The 22,951-nt window shown below is 44.4% G+C and overlaps 1 pseudogene; it reads right to left on the minus strand.

The window, feature by feature from the left end:
* The window catches only part of LOC138761561 (zinc finger protein 420-like), a 114,592-nt pseudogene that overhangs the window by 54,772 nt on the left and 36,869 nt on the right, over window positions 1-22,951 (minus strand).

The raw sequence follows: 22,951 nt of genomic DNA on the forward strand, positions 1-22,951 counted from the left end.
GTCCTCTTCCCCATCACTTTTACTCTTCCACCTGTGAGCCTGTTTCCCCTCCCCCTCCATTTTCATTGCCCCACACACACTCCCACTTGCTTCACCATCTCTCTCTGGTCCCTTTCCCCTGCCCCCCCCCCCCCCGACCATCCCTGTCTGTCACCCACACCCTCCAGCTCCCCACCCCCTCCCCTTCCTTCAATCAGAATGTCCCTTTCTCAGCCTTCTGTCCCCCATCACCTCGAGGCTCTTTTGCAACTTTCTCGTCCCTTGCCAGGCTATGTGCCTTCCCCAACCCCCAGCCCAACTCTCGGGTGAAGTGTTCCTGCTCAAGACATTGACTGTTGATTTCCTTCCACAGATGCTGCCTGACCCACTGAGTTTCCCCAGCACTCTGCCCTGCTCCAGCTTTCCAGCATCTGCAGGCTTCTTGTTTGGCCTCCTTCACTACTGGACCCCAGTGTGGGTTTGAACATCTTCGATCAGCAGGTGGTCCAAGTTCACCCATGGAAGGACACAGTGTCCATGAACCCATCCAACACACAGTGTCCGTGACCCCATCCAGCACACAGTGTCCGTGACCCCATCCAGCACACAGTGTCCATGACCCCATCCAGCACAGGTTCTATGACCCCATCCATTCTGTGACCCCATCCAGCACACAGTGTCCGTGACCCCATCCAGCACTGTGTCCGTGAACCCATCCAGCACGCAGTGTACATGAACCCATCCAGCACGCAGTGTCCATGACCCCATCCAGCACACAGTGTCTGTTACCCCATCGCACACAGTGTCCGTGACCCCATCCAGCACACAGTGTCCATTACCCCATCCAGCACACAGTGTCCGTGACCCCATCCAGCACAGTGTCTGTGATCCCATCTCATACAGTGTTCATGACCCCATCCAGCACACAGTCCATGACCCATCCAACACACAGTGTCCATAATCCCATCTAGCATAGTGTCCATGACCCCATTCAGCACAGGGTCCATGACCCCATCCAGCACACTGTTCATGACAACAAAAGATCACCTGCATATAAGGAAACCTTGTGAACACTATCATGAGATTGCTGAAAGGCCGCAGCCAATGGTTCTCATGCCATATTAAACTATAAAGGTCTAAGAGGACAACCTTGCCTTGTCCCACAGTAAAGATTAAAGGGTTTGGATTTTAAAGAGTTCATAAAAATTGAAGCAACAGGAGATAAATATAACAATTTAATCCAATTGATTATTTTAGGGCCAATGTTGAATTTTTCTAGCACTTTAAATAAATATTCCCATTCTATCCTGTCCATGGCTTTTTCAGCATCCAATGAGATAACACAGTCTGAAGAAGAGACAGGATGTCAGTAAAAAAAAGTTTAATAAATGACGGATATTAAACCATGAGTAATGTCTGTTAATAAACCTGGTTTCAGAAATAATAGGATGCATAATGTTATCCACACTACAAGCCAATAACTTAGAATTTTAGTATCAGCCTATAAGAGGAACAATCCGATAAATCCTTATTCTTTTTGGGAATAATTTTAATTGAAGATTCATAAAAAGTAGCAGGTAATTTCCCAACAATAAAAGATTCAGAAAACACTGAATCTAAGAGGGGTACCAAATATTGTGAAAAAGTTTTATAAAATTCAGCTGGGAGACTATCAGGTCTGATAAATTTACTGGATTGTAAAGAGTTAATTATTGAAACGATCTTGTCAACAATAACTGGTCTTGTGAGCAAAGCAAAGGAACAGTCAGCTGATCAAAAAAATTCTCCACACAGACTGAATCTTTAGGAGTTTCTGATTTATAGAGATTGGAATAAAATTGTCAAAAGGCTTCATTTATCTCTCAATGGTCAATGGTAATCACCCCACTGTCTTTACGAATTTCTGAAATAATTCATTTAGCAATGAAGCCTTTAAATTGATCAGCTAATAACTTTCCTGCTTTTTCACCATGTATGTAAAATTGAGATTTACTTTGCAAAGGTTGAGTCTGAATAGGATAAGGAAGGAGTAAATCATATTTATTTTTAATTTGACCTTTTTTGATATAAAGCTCAAGTTGCAAAGTCCCAGCATATTGCTGATCTTAGTTTCAATTGATTGACCAATTCATCTCTCTCCAAATTAGATATCTTTTTAACATTAGCCATAAAAGAAATGATTTAACCTCTAATATAAGCTTTAAAAGAGTTGCATATTACCAAACCAGAGACCTCCAATGAGGAAAGTTTTTTCAAAGAAGGCAATTTGATATTTATTAAATTCTAAAAATTCAGGATCTCACAATAGAATAGGGTTCAAACAGCATTGCTTAGGCAAATCCAGAATATTAATTGATAATACCAAAAATTAATATGCTCTTGTAGCAGCGCACATCCTCATGGCGAACCAGCCATGCTTGTATCGCCATGTGGTAGGGCAGCCATGGGGAAATGGCGTCGTCAGAGGTTTCTCTCTGACTCCAGCATCCCTTCCATCGCACACCCTGGGCAGCGATTATGATGTCACAATGCACCAGGTGACTGAGCTCATGCTGCCCTTAATGGGGAGTGCTGAATTTGAATAAAAACTGTCATTAACGATCCTCAACATGGTGGCTCTATTTCTTCCACTGCTCACACCGCCATAGTGGTGACCCCGATAAGCCCAGACGTCTTTCTGAACTCAAAACACCATGGGTGTTAACGCTATCTCCATCAAGCTTCCCCCACTTTTGGACAAACCGACTGAGAATGTGGTTCGGGCAGGCGGAAGCACAATTTCAACTCCGCAACATCTCCCCAGACACAACGATGTTCTATCAAGTCGCGAGCGCTCTGGACCAAGATACGGCAATGAGGGTGGACGATATCATCCACCAACCCCCAGTTATGGGCGAGTAAACTGCCCTCAAAAACCTGCTGCTTGGAACTTTCGGGCTAACTCCCCAGCAACGGGCTTCCAGGCTCCTTCACCTAGATGGGCTTGGGGACCATAGTCCGTTAATGCTGATGGATGAAATTCTGGCTTTGGCAGACGACCACAAGCCTTGTTTTTTCTTCTGCCTGATATTCCTGGAACTGATTCTGGAGGACATCCAGCTGCTCCTCACAAATGAAGACTTCTCGAACCTGAGGAGAGCAGCAACCCATGCGGATGCCCTTTGGTGCATGAAGAGGGAGAACGAGGCAGCCCTCAACCAAGTAGCACAACCAGGAGTGAGCTGAACACAAGCCACTCCCAAGACCAATCCAGAGGAGGGCCAGTCGACCTGGTGTTTCTACCATCAGCGCTGGGGAGCGCAAGCCCGTAAGTGCTGCCAGCCCTGTGGGTTTCAGGGAATGACCAGGCCAGCCGCCGTTGATGGCTGCGATGGCTGACCAAGCAAACAGCCTCCTTCATGTGGACAGATCCACTGGCCACCGATTCCTGGTGGACACAGGGCCTGAGCTCAGCATCTTTCCCCCAACAGCATTCGAGACTCGCACCCGATCTTGAGGTCCAACTCTGCGGGTGGCCAACGGCTCCACCATCAGGACCTACGGCACCCACAGGGCACAGATCCAGATCGGGAAGGAGAAGTTCCACTAGAGGTTCGTCCTAGCTTCCGTGGGCACCGCGCTATTAGGGGCTGACTTCGTCAGAGCTCACGGCTTGCTGGTTGACATGAAGGGCAAAAGACTGTTCAACACCCGAACGTCCACTCCACCCGACTGGACACAGCAGAATTCCCTGCCATAGATGCCACCAGGGATGGGTTTGACGAGATCCTCCACGAATTCCCCACCATCTTAGAGCCACGGTTTAACGCTGCCCTGCCCCAGTATGGGGTCTTCCACCACTTTGCCACACAAGGCCCCCTGTTGCATGCTAGACCCAGATGGGTGCCTCCAGAGAAGCTCCAGCAGGCATTCCTGGAGGAGTTCTCCAGGCTCCAGGAACTGGGAATTGTCCAGCTTTTGGACAGCGCCATATGGTCCTGAAATCGTCCAGGGATGGAGACCGTGCAGGGACTACCGTTGGTTAAACAACACAACTACCCCCGACAAGTACCCGGTGCCCCACATACAGGACTTCTCCGCCAACCTCCACGGCGCACGGGTCTTCTCCAAAGTGGACCTCGTGGATACTATCAGATCCCGGTGCATCCAGACGGTTTGGGTAAGACGGCCATTATCATCCCTTATGGCCTCTTCGAGTTCTTGCGTATGCCCTTTGGTCTAAAGAACGTGGCCTAAATGTTCCAGCGCCTCATGGACACGGTTGGAAAGGATCTGGACTTTGTGTTCATTTACCTGGATGATATTCTCATTGCCAGTCGCAACTGCGACAAACACAAAGCCCACCTCTGCACACTCTTTGCCAGGCTGGCGGACTTCGGCCTCACGATCAACATGACCAAATGCCAGTTCAGCAAGGAGTCCCTCCAGTTCCTGGGGCACACCATTTCGGCGGCTGGGGCTGCGCCAGCACCAGAGAAGGTAGCGGCTGTTCAACGATTCCCCAAACCCTCCACCCTGAAAGGCCTCCAAGAGTTCGCGGAGATGGTGAACCTTTACCATCCCCGGAGCTGCGCGCACCATGTTCACACTTATGGCCACCAAAGAAAATGCATTATCAAGGTCAGAGGAGGTGGACAGGGCTTTTATCATGACAAAGGAGGCTCTAGCCAGTGCCACACTGCTGGTGCACCCGTGGCCGGAGGCACACATGGCGCTCTCAGTGGACACCTCAGCTATGGCAGTCAGGGGGGGGGGGGGGGGGGGGCGGTCTGGAACAGTGGCTCATTGGACAATGGCTCCCGCTGGCCTTTTTCAGCAAGCAGCTCTGCCCGCCGGAGCTCAAATACGACGCCTTTGACCAGGAGCTCCTGGCACTATATTTGGCCATCTGCCATTTCCGCTACTTCCTTGAGGGCAGGCCAGGCCGTTCACAGCCGTTCACAAGCCCCTCACTCAAGCACTGGCGACGGCCAAGAATCCGTGGTCTGCCAGACAGCAGCGCAACCTCTCGTACGTGTCTGAATTCATGACCGACATCCAACACAGGGCCGGCAAGGACAATGTATTGGCAGATGCGCTCTCCCGTCCAGCCATCAACACTCTCGCACCCAGCCTGGATTACGAGCAACTGGCTCAGGCACAGAGGAACGATGTGGAGACGCAGGCCTTGCAGACTGCCATCTCAGGCCTCAAACTCAAGGATGTCCGGGTGCCCAGCAGCCCAGACACATTGCTCTGCGATGTCTTAACAGGCATGCCATGCCTGGTGGTCCCACTGCACTGAAGGGCGAAGGTCTTCAGTCTGATCCACAACCTCGCTCACCCAGCGGTAAAGACAACCGTATGGATTGTTGTGGAGCGGTTTGTGTGGCACGGGCTGAAAAAGGAGGTGGCAGAACTGGCCAGGAACTGTACCAGGTGCCAGACCTCCAAGGTCCAGCGACACACGTGAGCCCCCATCCAAAACTTCGACCCAGCGATTCACAGATTCCAACACATCCACGTTGATGTCGACGGGCCCCTGCCGGTGTCCAAGGAGGCTCGTTACCTCCTCACGGTGGTGGATTGAGACACAAGGTGGCTGGAGGCTGTCCTGATTAAGGAGGCCTCTGCGGAGACGTGTGCCAGGACTCTGGTCAGCCAACAGATCGCCTGTTTCGGAGTCCCGGGGCACATCACTAGCGACAGAGGGGCGCAATTCATTTCTGCCCTGTGGACTCAGATGGTGAAGCTCCTGGGGTCAAGCTCCACCACACCACAGCATACCACCCGCAGTCCAACGGGTTGGTGGAGAGGTTCCGCAGGCACCTGAAGGCATCGCTTATGGCCTGGCTCTCTGGACCAGACTGGGTGGACGAACTACCCTGGGTCCTCTTCGGGATTAGGACGGCACCCAAGGAGGACCTGCAGGCTTCAGCAACGAAGACGGTCTATGGTGCATCACTTTCCCTGCCAGGTGAGTTTTTCGGCCCAGACCCTGACACCATGGGCACTGACAAAAACCTGCTGGCAGACCTACACCAGTCACCTGACTGGCCTCTCTATCTCTCCCACCACTGCATGCCACAGTACCCTGCCACTTCATCTCCCCAAAGAGCTCGACTTGGCCCAGTTCGATTTTGTTTGGAGGGGACCACAAGGTACACCGCTACAGTGACTGTACGAGGGGCCATACAAAGTCTGGCAGAACCTTCACCCTGGACGTTGGTGGGAGAGAGGAACTTTTTATGGTGGACTGCCTGAAGGTTGCCCATCTGGAGATATCACAGCTGGTGCGGATGGCCTGGCCGGCCGCAAAGCGACAGGACGCGTAGCCAGTTCTGGGGGGGTGGGGGGGTTGTGTGGCGGTGGACATCCTCATGGTGAACCGGCCCCGCTTATATCGCCACGTGGTGGGGCAGCCATGGGGAAATGGCATCGTCAGAGGTTTCTCTCTGAATCCAACATCCCTTCTAGCGCACACCCTGGATGATGTCACAATACACCAGGTGATTGAGCTCATGATGCCCTTATAGGGGCGAACTGAATTTGAATAAAAACAGTCGTTAACAACCTTCAATATGGTGGCTGTGTTTCTTCCACTGCTCACACTGTCACATCATATTTACAAGAATCCATTAGTGGAATTAATTATTTATCTGTAAGAAAATAATCAATTCATGAATATGTATGAAGCACCTTAAAAAAAGAGAATTCCTTATCATTATAATGCATGTTAATAAGCATCGCAGGCTTGTTTAAAATGGCAGTTTTAGGAGATGAACAATCAAGTGGAGGATCTAACCAACAGTTCAGGTCACCTCCTACGACCAAAGAATATAATTTAAAATTTGGTAAGAGAGAAGAAATCTGTTAAAAAATTGGATCTTCTATCATAAACATTAACAAAAAAAAATTATAAAGTTTACTGGTCACAATTCTCTGATTGTGGTTGATTGGTAATACAACTGGATAAAATCAAATAGTGTCCATTAGGATCAGCGTTGTGTTTAGTAAATTGAATAGAATTGAGACACACATTAATGTGGAATGGAAGTGCTGTCCCTTCCAAATTCTTAAAAAAGCGAGAAGTATCAGATAAATGAAAATGAGTCTCTTGTAAAAGAAGAATCCCTGGTTTAAATTTTCTAACATCTGAAAATATCTTACGCCGCTTTATAGGATGGTTCAAACCACAAACATTCCAAGAGATGGGGGCATGTAAAGATGGCATAGGAAGAGGATGTGTAAAATCACCTCTCCCAGCTAAATAATTAATGTCTGAAAATTAAAGACAGTTAAAACATTTAAAAATTTTCTGAATAAGTTTAAGAAGGGATGGAAGTCTTAGACTGGAAAGAGAACACAAGTTAAAAGAGCTGAAAGTGCTGAAGAGTTGAGGCCTACCTTCCAAAAGGATCCACAGGCATTGATTTTGGAAGCTCTGAAGATGCAGAGGACCATTTATGTTACACCGGCACCCTCCATGTGTCTAACAATGCAAGATGGTGCCGGTACAATGAGCCATATCTAAGCGAAGGGGAGCGCGAGCGCAACCCAGGTCATGCGCCAGAGGATGTCGGGGTTCACGGGGGTGAGAGCTCTGATCAGAAGCACGGCGACTTCGGGCGCAGAGTCGGAAGATCTGCGCCTCCGGGCCTTAGCCAAACTGGGCATGCGCGGGGAATCACGCATGCGCAATACCTCTGATTGGGCCCAGGCTGCGGGAACGGCTCCTCCTGACAGGTTGACAATGTCGGCCTGGTTGGGGAGGGAGTCCAGACCCGCAGTCAGGTGGCACGGGCCAAGATTGTGGCCCTGGATATAGAAGAAGAAGAAGAGCTGCAAATAACCCCTGAGGAAGAAGAAGCAACAATATTACAGGCTGCAAGAATTATAGAAGGTAGGCCTCAGAGATTCAAATCTCCTCCTTTGCAGACATTTAAACCTGTGTCTGTGGAAGGGGATACTACATTATCAGTGTCTGAAGAATTTATGCATAGGATGGAAAATATGGTGTTACAGGTTATGCAGGGCTTTGGGGACAACAAGATTCAACTGACAGAATTGAGAGAAGTGTCTGCAATTTAAAAAGATGCGACTAAATGTTTGCGAGCAGTGGATGTGGTGCAGGACGAATTTAAAGAAATTAAATGGGCTTTCCGTGACTGTAACGGTAAAGTGGAAAGATGCACAGAGGGGATAGATTATGTGGAACATTGTATTATGGGATGGGATGTGCAAAAATGAGAATTTTTGAAGAAAATTGATTCATTGGAGAATCAAAGCCGACGTAATAATGTTAAGATAATAGGACTCCCCGAGGATATAGAAGGAACAGATCCAGTTAAGTTTTTCTGGAAGTGGAAACCTGAGATGTTGGGAAAAGATGCGTTTCCGGAAGGGTTAGAATTGGATAGAGTGCACAGGCACATACAGGACAATACGGCGAAAACCTTTTCCAGATCAACCACCACGTGCAGTTCTTTATTTGATGTTTAAGGTATCAAGATCATGAGATGATATTACGTCTGGCAGGGCAGAAAGCTCATCAGAACCAGGGACCTTTGATGGTCCAGGGTAACAGAGTTTTCTTTTATGCTGATTTAAGTCAGGATGTAATAAGGAGTCGTAAATAATTCAACCCAGCTAAGGCAGTGTTATGGAAGAAGGGTTACAGATTTTCTTTTAGATACCCAGCTGTGTTGAAAGTGTTTTATGGTCATTGTTCTGAGTTGTAGAAACAACCGAAATTGCAGGGATCTCCGAACAGGAATGGGAATGGAAATGGAAGGAAGTGGAGGAGCAGAAATTGATCGAGATTGGAGATGACGGTCAAGCTGCCGGTGTCACGGGACTTGTGGACTGACTCTTTGATTATGGAAAAGTTTTTTTTAATATTGGACGTGGGGGGGGGGGGGTGGTGGGTGGATGACTCTATATCTTTCAAAGTTGCCTGCCACTAGTGTTTTAGACCACACCTGGATAATAGAGGGGGTACCACTTAGGTGATTTTTTTTGTTGTTGTTTGAGAGGTTTCCTCCAGGAAAAACAAGGACTGGTTTGACGAAACAGCCAGGAAATCCAGGAGCTGCTGGCAAAGAAGCGAGCTGCCCACCAGGCTCACCTTACAAAGCCGTCCTGTCCAGAGAAGAAACAAGCCTTCCGTCGCGCATGCAGCCATCTTCAGCGCAAACTCCGGGAGATCCAAAATGAGTGGTGGACTAGCCTCGCCAAACGAACCCAGCTCAGCGTGGACATTGGCGACTTCAGGGGTTTCTACGAGGCTCTAAAGGCTGTGTACGGCCCCTCACCCCAAGTCCAAAGCCCGCTGCGCAGCTCAGACGGCAAAGTCCTCCTCAGCGACAAGATCTCCATCCTCAACCAATGGTCAGAACACTTCCAATCTCTTTTCAGTGCCAACCGCTCAGTCCAAGATTCCGCCCTGCTCCAGCTCCCTCAACAGCCCCTAAGGCTAGAGCTGGATGAGGTTCTCACCCTGGATGAGACATATAAGGCAATCGAACAACTGAAAAGTGGCAAAGCAGCAGGTATGGATGGAATCCCCCCAGAGGTCTGGAAGGCTGGCGGCAAAACTCTGCATGCCAAACTGCATGAGTTTTTCAAGCTTTGTTGGGACCAAGGAAAACTGCCTCAGGATCTTCGTGATGCCACCATCATCACCCTGTACAAAAACAAAGGCGAGAAATCAGACTGCTCAAACTACAGGGGAATCACGTTGCTCTCCATTGCAGGAAAAATCTTCGCTAGGATTCTACTAAATAGAATAATACCTAGTGTTGCCGAGAATATTCTCCCAGAATCACAGTGCGGCTTTCGCGCAAACAGAGGAACTACTGACATGGTCTTTGCCCTCAGACAACTCCAAGAAAAGTGCAGAGAACAAAACAAAGGACTCTACATCACCTTTGTTGACCTCACCAAAGCCTTCGACACCGTGAGCAGGAAAGGGCTTTGGCAAATACTAGAGCGCATCGGGTGTCCCCCAAAGTTCCTCAACATGATTATTCAACTGCACGAAAACCAACAAGGTCGGGTCAGATACAGCAATGAGCTCTCTGAACCCTTCTCCATTAACAATGGTGTGAAGCAAGGCTGTGTTCTCGCACCAACCCTCTTTTCAATCTTCTTCAGCATGATGCTGAACCAAGCCATGAAAGACCCCAACAATGAAGACGCTGTTTACATCCGGTACCGCACGGATGGCAGTCTCTTCAATCTGAGGCGCCTGCAAGCTCACACCAAGACACAAGAGAAACTTGTCCGTGAACTACTCTTTGCAGACGATGCCGCTTTAGTTGCCCATTCAGAGCCAGCTCTTCAGCGCTTGACGTCCTGCTTTGCGGAAACTGCCAAAATGTTTGGCCTGGAAGTCAGCCTGAAGAAAACTGAGGTCCTCCATCAGCCATCTCCCCACCATGACTACCAGCCCCCCCACATCTCCATCGGGCACACAAATCTCAAAACGGTCAACCAGTTTACCTATCTCGGCTGCACCATTTCATCAGATGCAAGGATCGACAATGAGATAGACAACAGACTCACCAAGGCAAATAGCGCCTTTGGAAGACTACACAAAAGAGTCTGGAAAAACAACCAACTGAAAAACCTCACAAAGATAAGCGTATACAGAGCCGTTGTCATACCCACACTCCTGTTCGGCTCCGAATCATGGGTCCTCTACCAGCATCACCTACGGCTCCTAGAACGCTTCCACCAGTGTTGTCTCTGCTCCATCCTCAACATCCATTGGAGCGCTTTCATCCCTAACGTCGAAGTACTCGAGATGGCAGAGGTCGACAGCATCGAGTCCACGCTGCTGAAGATCCAGCTGCGCTGGATGGGTCACGTCTCCAGAATGGAGGACCATCGCCTTCCCAAGATCGTGTTATATGGCGAGCTCTCCACTGGCCACCGTGACAGAGGTGCACCAAAGAAAAGGTACAAGGACTGCCTAAAGAAATCTCTTGGTGCCTGCCACATTGACCACCGCCAGTGGGCTGATAACGCCTCAAACCGTGCATCTTGGCGTCTCACAGTTCGGCAGGCAGCAACCTCCTTTGAAGAAGACCGCAGAGCCCACCTCACTGACAAAAGGCAAAGGAGGAAAAACCCAACACCCAACCCCAACCAACCAATTTTCCCCTGCAGCCGCTGCAACCGTGTCTGCCTGTCCCGCATCGGACTTGTCAGCCACAAACGAGCCTGCAGCTGACGTGGACTTTTACCCCCTCCATAAATCTTCGTCCGCGAAGCCAAGCCAAAGGGAAGATATATACATAGGGTGGGGGTTTTTTTATTTTAGTTTTATATTGGTAGTTTAAGGTTTTATTTTAGGAGCTCACATTTTGTGTAAGGGTTTGTTGTGTTGGTTGCCATTTAGAGGGGGATAATGAGTAAATTGAATTTTGCAACATTCAATGTTAAAGGGATTAATCATCCGACAAAAAGGAAATGTGTGTTGGATTATATAAAAAAGATGAAGGTGCGTTTCACATTTTTACAAGAGACACATTTGACATTGAAAGAACACTTGAAATTAAAACAGGGGCGGAGGGTGGGGTACGGGGCAAGATGATGTAGGGAGTAGGTGTGAGATTCCACCTCTCCCCAGTTGAATACAATGCCTGATTTTAAAAAACTCTCAAAATATTAAAAGTGCTCTTTACAAGATTTTTAAGAGTCCTGACAGTTATGATGAGAGCTATTAAATCCCAAACTTCAAAAAAAGCACAATTTAAAAGAGTAGGAAGTGCAGAAGAACGGAGGCCTACCTCATTGAAGGATCCCCTGAGATTGATTTTGGAGCATCTGAAGACATTGAAGATTACCCAGGCGAAGGTAATGTTGACCCCGGCGCCTTCAATGCAAGATGGTGCTGCCGCCACTCGTTCATCCGATGAGAAGCCCGCTCGCGCTCCAGAACACGCTCCTGGAGACGTGGAGGCCTCAGCGAGTGGGGGCCCGACACCTGATCACGGGGCCCAGTTGGGACTGAGCATGAGGATTCGCGCAGAACATGCAGCCCAGTGTGGGAGGGGATGTTAACTCGGGGTCAGGAGGCCTGGGTGGCGCCGGCACTACAATACAAATCGACATCAGTTTCTTCAATGGTGGAAGAAAAAGAGGAGGAAGAGATGGAGGATCCTGAGGAAGAGTTGGATTTAATACTGAAAGCTGCTAGACTCATTAAAGGAAGGCCTCAAATGCTTCAAAAACTTGAAAAAATTTCTAGAATCTCCAACTTTACAGACTTTTAAAACAGTACAGGTAGAAGATACTACTTCTGAAACTCTTCTGTTTCAGAAGAGTTTATGTGATGCATGGATAATATGGCAGTTCAGGTTACTCAAGGTTTTCAAGAAAGTGAGCTACAATTTACTGAATTAAGAGATGAGTGGCATCAATTACACAAGATTTAAGAAAGTAGATGTGGTCCAGGGAGAATTTAAAGATATTAAATGAGCATTTTGTGATTGCACTGATACTGTTGACCGATATACTGAATGAATTGATTATTTGGAACATTGTTTAACAGATTGGAAGGTTCAAAAGCATGAGTTTATGCAGAAGAATGACTTGTTAGAAAATCAAAGCAGATGTAACAATATTAAAATAGTGGGCCTGCCTGAAGATATTGAAGGAATGGATCTGGTGAAGTTTTTTCAGAATTGGATACCGGAAGTGCTGGGAAAAGATGCTTTAGAGCATTACGAAGATAACCTTTTCCTGATCAATCCCCATGGGCAGTTCTTATATGTTGTTTAAGATATCAAGACAGTGAGTTAATTTTGTGACTGGCAATCCAGAAAGCTCGACAGAATCAAGGACCTATGATAGTTCAGGGCCGTAGGGTTCTTTTTTATCCAGATTTGAGTCAAGATGTGATATGTCATCAGAAGGAATTCAATCTGGCAAAAGCTGTGCTATGGAAGAAGGGTTATCGGTTTGCTTTCAGATATCCTGCTGTGTTGAAGGTGTTTCATGGTGATTATCAGACTGAGTTTTTTGATGTTGAAGCTGATGCTTTATCTTTTGCTAATTCTTTGCCAAATAATTCTTGGAGCTCTGAGTTACAGAAATCAAAAGTAAATGGCTCTCCGAAACGTAATGGTGCTGCGAACGGGAATAGTAAGCAGAATGGTTGGAATCAACATTGGAATCGGAAGGCAGAGGAGGATTCATCTGTTGCTCCAGTTGATGTTCAGGGGCAGCCTGGTGGAGTTGTGGGGGTGGGAGATTGAGTGGGAGGGTGGATGGCACTAAAACTTCTGAAGTCATCTGCCACTAGTGGTTTAGACCACACCTGATCAAGAGGGGGGTACCACTTTCTTAAAAATTTTTTTTAGAGGGTTTTTTTTTTAAAGGGATTTAAAGGGGGGAGAGGACTTTTTTTTTCCTTTTTTTTTAACCAGATCTTGAGTCTGTTAGTGGGTTGGCTGTTAAGAGTTATTTTTTAAGATAAAATGAGTAAATTGAATTTTGCAACTTTTAATGTTAAAGGGATGAATCATCCAATAAAGAGGAAGCAACTTTTGGATCACATTAAGAAGATGAAAGTGGATATTGCTTTCTTGCAAGAGACGCATTTGATGGAAAAAGAACATCTGAAACTGAAGAGTCTGGGTTGGACATGTATTGGCATCATCTTTTAATTCTAAAGCCGGGGAGAGGCAATTTTGATACATAAGAGGGTACCTTTTATGCTGGAATCTGTTTTTGAAAGTGCTGGAAGAGTTCTGAAGGTGAATTGCAAATTGTATTCTGAAACATGGACTTTACTGAATTTATACGCTCCGAATGAAGATGATGTACAATTTGTAACTGATACATTTTAAAATGAGTCAGTCAAATGACAATATAATGGTAGGTGGGGATTTTAATTGCTGCCTGGATCCATTATTGGATAAATCTCCAAAAATTGTTAAGAAAACTCAGATGGCTAAAAAATTGGGAGAAGTAATGGGAGAATTGAATTTGGTAGATATTTGGTGACGTATTCACCCGACTGAGAAAGATTATTCTTATCATTCTGCCCGACATCATTCATTTTCTAGAATAGATTTATTTTTAGTATCTGCCCATTTACAGGGAAGAGTGGATCTGGCAGAATATAAAAGCAGAATACTGTTGGATCATTCATTATTGTTGATGTCTTGTGAGATTACTGTGAAGGTTGAGAGGAATTACCATTGGAGGTTTAACGAAATGTTACTTAGACAACCTGAGTTTGTTATGCTTTTAAAGGACCAGATTAAACTTTTTTTGGAGCTAAACGAGAGATCAGTACAGAGTAAATTTACATTGTGGGAAGCTTTGAAAGTGTATCTGAGAGGTCAGATCGTTAGTTATACGGCTAAAGTGAAAAAACAATACATGTGGAACTTCTTGAGTTGGAGAAAGAGATTGAAGATTTAGAGAAAAAATTTCAACAGAGCGCAACGGAAGATAATAAGATACAGTTAGCTAATTTGAAACTTCGTTATAATATGAAACAAACTTATAATTATGAAAAATTGATTTTGAGATCAAAACAATGGTATTATGAGTTAGGAGAAAGAGCACATAAGGTACTAGCATGGCAGTTGAAAACAGAACAAACTTCAATGCAATCAATGGAATACATTGAAATTCAGATATTACATAAACCACAGGAGATAAATGAGGAGTTTTGTACTTTTTATCAGGATTTATATACATCTGAATATCAGGTGGATGCTGAACAGATTGATACTTTTTTGTCTAGTTTGAATTTGGCTTCTTTGGAGGAGCAAAATGTGAGATTGCTAGACAATCGATTTTGAATTGAAAGAAGCATGACAAGTAATATCGATGGGTAAATCACCTGGCGAAGATGGATTTATGGTGGAATTTTATAAGGAATTTCATGTCTTGTTGTTTCTGGTAAATATGGATGTTTTGAGGTAGGCCACAGATAATGGGTTATTTCCTGAATCATTTTAAAGAGCATTGATAACAGTTATAGCAAAGAAAGAAATCCAATGAAAGTGGGTTCTTATAGACCTACATTTTTATTTAATGTAGATAATAAGATTGTAGGAAAAGTCTTGGCTAATAGATTAGCTAATTTTTTACTGAAATTAGTACATGGAGATCAAACAGGATTTATTAAAAATAGTCAGTTGATAACATTAACCATATAACAATTTACAGTACAGAAACAGCCCATATCGGCCCTTCTAGTCCGCACCATTTTACGTGAAACTCCACTAAACCTACCCACTCCCCTGCCCATAATCCTCCAATCCCCTCACATCCATGTACTCATCTAACTAAATTAATTACAATAATTAATGCATCTAGACAGCAAGTCAATCAACCAATGCTGAGAAAGCTTTTGATCGAGTTGAATAGAAATTTTTATTTAAAGTGTTGGAAAGATTTAAATTTGGGCCATTTTTTATAGCTTGGATTAAAGCATTATATGAGAATCCTTCTGCACTGGTGGTGACAAATGGTTAGGTCTCTCAAGCATTTACTTTGTATAGGTCAACCAGACAGGGCTGTCCATTGTCACCAGCCTTATTTGCATTAGTTATAGAACCTTTAGCTCAAGCAATTAGACAAAATGTGGCTATTCAAGGTATACTACGATTGGACAACATGAGTATAAAATTAACTTATTTGTAGATGATGTATTGATATATTTATCTAAACCTAAGAATTCATTATGACCCTTACAAGAATTATTGGAACATTGTGGGTCAATGTCAGGATACAAAGTAAATTGGGACAAAAGTGAGATACTACCAATATCTGAAGAATATTATTTGGATTGTATGCAAATTACTAAATTTAAATGGTCTGAGATTAAATATTTAGGTGTAATTATTGATAATGAATTTAAGTATCTGTATGGTCTAAATTATTTATCTTTATTAAATAAAATTAAATCTGATTTAAATCGATGGAAGGATTTACCATTGACAATAAATGGCTGAGTAAATTGTGTTAAAATGAACATTTATCCACAAATTCAGTATTTACTCCAATCAATTCTGTGTTTGGTACCAGGGAAATTTTTCAAAGAATTGAATAAGGCAGTACGTTTCTTTTTATGGAAAGGTAAATTACCAAAAGTATCGATGCAAAATTTGACGTGGACATATGATTTAGGAGGTCTCCAATTACCACATTTTCAAAACTATTACCAGGAAGCACAATTGAAGTTTATTAGTAGATTGTTCGATATTGACCAACCACCAATGTGGGCATATGTGGAGATGGATCAGATACAAGAAAGGTCAATACATAATTATATATAAATGGAATTTATTGCTTTTGCAAACATATAAATTACCTGTTTTAACTAATTTATTTAAAATATGGAGTGTAATGGAAGATTCTAACCTGTTTTTTTAAACTTGCAGCTCTGGGTTCTGCAAGGCTGAGAACCTGCTTGTGTTTTAGAATCAGCAGACATAAGCTAAATTCCACCAAGGCGCTAGAGATGCTCTTATCTGATGAAAGGACATCTGTGTACCAAGAACATTTAATCTTCCTGCTTGTTTTGGTCACAAACTGTCAGAGGCCTAGCCTTGATGCAAAATAAACCATTGTATTCAAAGTGATAAGCTGAAAATTATGTTATTCATTAGAAGCCTAGCATGCTAGCTTGCTTCCTTATCTTTCTTGCTGCACTGGGAATAGGTGCTTGGGTAAGCCATGGTCCCACTGCTGAAGTTGGAGACTCTCCGAGAGGTGGCAACATCTCTCAGCAAGAAGAACTTCTGGAGTCCAGCCAACGACCCGGTCAGGGGAGGTGGAGAAGCTGCTACCGGCGTCCTGACAACCAACTACAAGTGTGCAGTCGTTGCCTCGCTTCGGCAGTTGGGACCAGTCCAAGCGTTGATAAGTATAGTTGGGAAGGGCTTGCATATTGTAGTGTGAAATCAGCTTTTGAATTTGTAATAAACATTTGTATAAACTGAACTGCTCTCGGTGTGTGTGTCTATTTTCTTTCGGTAGCTCAAACACTGTGACCAATCTAAAACGAACAAAATGAGAGGTATAAGTTTACCCAAGACATGGAGCAAGTGGAATTAGCTTATAGGTTCAAAAGAAATGTGTTCAATTAAAACTCCATTATATCAAAACAATTTGATTCTTTTTTCAATACATAACCCTTATTTGAAGGAGTGGGACTCAAAAGGTTTGGTATTAATTGAAGATTATTTTGAGGCAGGTTTATTTTTTTCATTTGATAGACTTAGGCAAAAGTTTGGGATATCACAAAATACATTGTTTGCTTATTATCAAATACATGATTTTTTAATGCATAAGTTTGGTTGAGAATTGATATTACCAAGGCAACTGAAGTTTGAAATAATGCTTATGGATAAGGGAAAGAAAGGGTTTGTTTCAGAGATGTATTTGTTATTACAATCAAAAATGAAGAAGCTTGAAGGGTTGAGAGTAAGAGATAAATGGGAACAGGACTTGGATATGGTCATCCCTGAGGAAGTATGGCCTGATTTATGTTTTCATAGTGTTACAAAATTAGTTAATGAACATTACAGTTTAGTTAATATTAACTTTCTACATCAGTTATATTTAACTCCGGAAAAGTTAGAGGTATGGCATTAGGGATTCTGATTTGTGTTTTAGATGTGGAGACCAGATAGGTACTTTTATACATTCTGTGTGGGCATGTCCAAAGGTTAAACCTTTTTGAGAAAAGATTATTAAGTTTTTGCAAGATTTATTTCAAACAGATTTACTTATGGATCCATGGCTGTGCTTATTAGGATATATGAACCCATTAATAACATGCGTAGATAAATTTTGGATTGCATTTATTCATTTAAGTCTGACAGTTGCTAGGAAATGCATAACTTGGAAAAATAATGTAGAATTAAGAAAAAAAGGGGAATATGACATTAACAATCTGATAGATAGAATAGAAACACAATGAAAAATTAACTCCCCCCCCCCCACCTATAAAAGTAATCAACCAAAAAATCTGAAATTTCCAAAGGAACATATACGGACATGATTAAATGGCAAGCAAAAGTTAAAAATCAACTATTTGAAGGAAAGATAGTCAACCCCAGAATATCAACACTGCACTGAACAAGTGAAGCAGTAGGAAGCTCTTCCAGAAATTCTGAGCAAGCTTTAGGGGACTTATCCGGTAGGGTGATCCATAGATGAGCTGGGAGAAGCAAAGATGGTTTTAAACATCTTTGTAAAGCTAAGACATAACTTCTTTGTTACTGAGTACATTCCTCCATATCTCTGCAGGGTAGTCATCAACGATCTGAATACTCTGTCCAGAATATTGCAACGTCCCTCTGTGCCAGATTCCCATGTAAGTTGATCTTTCATCTGAAAATGATGCAGGCAGAGAATAATTGAACGAGGCTTGCTGCCAGGAGCTGGTTCAGGAATTAACGATCATGTCCACTTCTGGTACGGTCGGCAGCAACTCTTGACCAAACACCTCATGGAGAAACTGAGCAAAGAATTTGATAAGGTGGCCAGATTCAGTTTCTTCTTTCAATCCAATAATTCCTAAATCGTTTCTCTGCTTCTAGCCTCCAAATCTGTGACTTTCTTCAGTAGAATGTTAGATCTGTTTACGACAGTGTTCTCTCATTGTAAATCATGAAGCTGGGCTTCCAAAAGTTCACCTGAATTTTCCAGATCCTTAGTTTACTGGTAAGCTGAATGAAAGATACTTTAATGTCTTTACCATCACGTTTAGTTTCTTTATCATCCTTTCTCAGGTCTTTGGTCTAATCCAGAATAGTAGAAATTGATCCCCCAGAAACAGATTTCTTCTTTTCTTTCCCTCAGCTTTAGCACCTCATGTAGTCATATTAAATTTATATAAGAATTTTAAAAAGAAAATACTAAACAAAAGTAGTAGTTTTGGATAAAGGTATGGAAGCTGGTGGAATTAAAAAGTTTAGGAGCTGTGAATAGAAGCTGTTCCCCATGGGCGACCAGCAGGGAACTCCCCTGTACATCACTGTTAAACCTTCAATGTGAAACTGCCAGTGTCTCAACACCAACACAACCATTCAGCATGCCATACAGTTAAATTATCATCCCAGTGTAGACCTGCTGGTGTTTCAGCAGGTTGGAAGAGTGAGTGAACTCCCTTCCCGCACTGGGAGCAGGTGAACAGCCTCCCCCCGGAGTGGACTAACTGGTGGGTCAGGAGGTGGAAGGAATGGCGAACCTCTTTCACACTCATGGCAGAAGAATAGCCTCTTGCTGGTGTGGACCCACCAGTATCTCAAGGCTAGATCACCTGGTGAAGGCCTTTTGGCACTCAGCACAGACAAATGGCTATTCCCTGGTGTGGACTCGCTAGTGTCTCAGTAGGTGGGAGGACCGGATGAATCCCTTTATGAATTTGGGGCAAGTGAAGGGCCTCTCCCTGGAGTGGACCCACTGGTGAATCAGCAGGTGGGAGGCTTTGGTGAAGCCTTTGCCACACTTGGGGTAGGTGAAGGGCCTCTCCCCGGTATGGACCCGCTGGTGGGTCAGCAGGTTGATGGTCTGATTGAAGCCCTTGCCGCACTCAGGGCAGGTGAAGGGCCTCTCCCCAGTGTGGACCCGTTGGTGAGTCAGCAGGTTGGACGACTTGATGAAGCCCTTGCCGCAATCGGGGCAGATGAACGGCTTCTTGCCAGTGTGGTCCCGCTGGTGTCTCAGCAGGTGGGAGGTCCAGGCGAACCCCTTTCAGCACTGGGGCAGATGAAGGGTCTTTCCCCAGTGTGGACCCGCTGGTGGGTCAGTAGATTCGAGGTGTGGGTGAAGCCCTTGCCACATTCAGGCAGACGAATGGCTTTTCCCTGGTGTGAACCCGCTGGTGCATTTGCAGGTTGGACAACTCGGTGAAGCCCTTCCCACATTTGGGGCAGGTGAAGGGCCTCTCCCCTGTGTGGACCCACCAGTGTCTCATTAACTCACTAGATCTTTTAAAGTTCTTCCTGCAGACACAGCACTGAAACGGGTTCATCGCTGTGGGGACGAGAGGGTGTGACAAGGGGATAAATGAATGTAATCCGGGCCATACAGTGCTCAGCCCGATGGAGGCTCCTGGAGAGCTGGGAAGCAGGTTAAATCAACACCGATGCAGGGAGTAGGGCTGGGCATCCTCTAGCCGGGTGTTGCAAGCCCCAGAACCACGGGTGCCCTCCGTTCTGAGACTCTGCTCCCGGCGCTAAATCACCTTTGGTCTCCAACAAGTGCTGAGAGCTATGGTGGAGCTCACGTGCATGTGACATCACTTTCCACGTGCTCTTTTCTTTCACATGTTGATGGGGCACTTTCTTTGCCAAACAGATTTCTGAGTGATTTGTCTTTAAACGAAGCTGTTCTCAGGCCCATGTTTCCCAAATCAATCCCCCAGGGTGCAAATGCTACAATGGATCAATGCATCAATCAATGCACAGATGATGACATTGATCACTGTTTTTATGTTGATTGCGGAATAAATATCCCAGGATTATTTCCCAGCGCCTCCTCAGAACAGATCAGGCCATATTTTGTATAAACGTGAGGAGAGGGGGACGTTGGAAGGCGCTGGCCTGTAATGTTGGGGATTCTTTTTCTCTTCCATTGATGCTGCTTGACCTGCTGAGTTCCTCCAGCAGAGCGGACTGACTAGCGCAGCGCGATTACAGAACCAGGCACCCAGGTTCCAATCCAGCGCTGTCTGTAAGGAGTTTGCACGTTCTTCCCGTGACCTGGGTGGGTTCCTCCCAGCGTCCACAAAAAAATCCTCATGGGGTTTGTCCGTTAATTTGTGTATTTGTGTGGTACGGGCTGTAACCATGCTGGATCTCTAAAATTAAAAATAAAAATAAGTTTTGTTTCGGGTTAGATTGTTGTGTCCAAGTCTCCAACCAGCACAAAAATTAAAAACTTATTACTTTACATTAACAATGTAATGCACTGAATTCACCAGACAAAGTGGAAATACTGTTTGAAGTTCTGTCATCACAAAGGCCAAGTTCTGACCTAGACATTCTAAAGCCCCTCTTTTCCAATCTCTTTATTGTTTATTTTTGAGAAAAATAGTATCAGGTAAATAAATGAAATAAATGTTTAATTAAAATAAAATTACAGATGATAAAATAAAGAAAAAATATATTTATTAGTAAAAGTTAGTTTTTGGGTCACAAAACTCTTGCGCACAGAAATGTCTGTTCAGCCACTGTTTGGTGGAGGTTGTGTTAAACGTCATAGAACTGGAGTGATTGTCCATTCAGTTGCTGGAACAATGAATGTTTGCTGGAGAAACACCTGTGTACACAAGGAAGCCATTTGCTGGCTAGCTGGGCAGACAGCTCAGAGTCCATTAACTCACGATTCATACTTTTGAAGAAGAAATCATGTCACGTCTCATGTGATAATTATCTGAATGCCCATAAGTATTAGAAACAAGGTTAGTGAACTTGACCCGCAATTCAGTCCCCAGGCATATGATTTAGTGGCCATCACGGAAACATGGTTGTAAGGTGGGCATGACTGGGAATTTAACTTTCAAGGGTATCAGGTAACACGAAAAGATGGACAGGATGGTAAAAGTGGTGGGATGGTGCTCTTCATCAAGGATGAGATCAGGGCAATAGTGAGAGACGATACAAGATCTAAGGAGCAGAATGTTGGGTCCATCTGGGTAGAGATTAAAAATAGTAAAGGGAAAAAAATCACTAGTGGGAGTTGTCTAGCCCTCCAAATAACAATAGCACAGTGGCACAGGCAGTTAACAGAGAGAGAGAGAGGGAGCTGAGGCATGTCAGAACAGAACGGGAGTTGTCGTGGGAACTTTAACTTCCACATAGATTGAGAAAATCAAGTTGGTCGAGGGAGTCTTTGTAGAATGCGTCCGTGATCGCTTTCCTGAGTAGCAATGTTAAGGAACCAACAAGGGAGGATGCTATTTTAGATCTAGTATTGTGCAATCAGATAGGTACAATCTAGTAGTTAGGGACCATCTTGGAAAAAGCAATCATATTATGACTGAATTTCTCATCCAGATGGAGGGTGCAATAGTTAGATCTAAAACTAGTGTATTATGCTTGGACAAGGGAGACTACAATAGGATGAGGGAGGAATTGGTCAGTGTGGACTGGGAGCACAGGCTGGTTGGCAGAACAGTTGAGGAACAGTGGAAGACTTTCAAAGACTTTCACAGTGCTCAACAAAAATATATTCCCGTTAAAAATAAGGGGAGTAAGAGAGGGAAGAGTCAGTCTTGGTTAACTAAGGAAATGAAGGGAAGTATAAAATTAAAAGCTCATGTGTACAAAGTTGCCAAGAGTATTGGGAAACTGAAGGATTGGGAAAACTTTAAAAGGCAACAAAGGACAACTAACTGGGAAATAAGGAAAGGGAAGAAGGATTATGAAGCAAATTAGCACAAAATACAAAAACAGATAACAAAAAATGTTATAAATATATAAAACAGAAGAAGGTGGCTGGAGTCAACATAGATGAGAAAGGGAGATTGATAGAGTAATGAGGAAATGGCCAAGGCATTGAACAGATATTGTGTGTCAATCTTCATGGTGGAAGACACGTCCAGTATGTCAAAGAGTGCAAAGGGAGGTGAGGGCCTTGGCAAAATAATTGTTGCAAGCGAGATAGTGATGAGTAAACTAATGGGACTGAAAGCAGACAAATCCCATGGTTCTGATGGAATGCATCCCAGGGTACTGAGGGAAATGGCCTCAACGACAATGCGTTGGTCGTCATTTACCAAAATACTCTAGATTCTGGGCAGGTTCCAGCAGACTGGAAGACAGCAAATGTCACACCACTTTTTAAAATGGGATGTAGGCAGAAGGCAGGTAACTATCGACCAGGTAGTTTAACATCTGTAATTGGGAAAATGCTTGAAGCTGTCATTAAGGATGAAATAGTGAGACATTTAGATCGAAGGTATTCCATCAGGCAGATGCAGCAGTGAATTCAGAAAGGGCAGGTCTTG

Source organism: Narcine bancroftii, chromosome 4, assembly GCF_036971445.1.
Source record: "Narcine bancroftii isolate sNarBan1 chromosome 4, sNarBan1.hap1, whole genome shotgun sequence".
Taxonomy (NCBI): Eukaryota; Metazoa; Chordata; class Chondrichthyes; order Torpediniformes; family Narcinidae; genus Narcine; species Narcine bancroftii.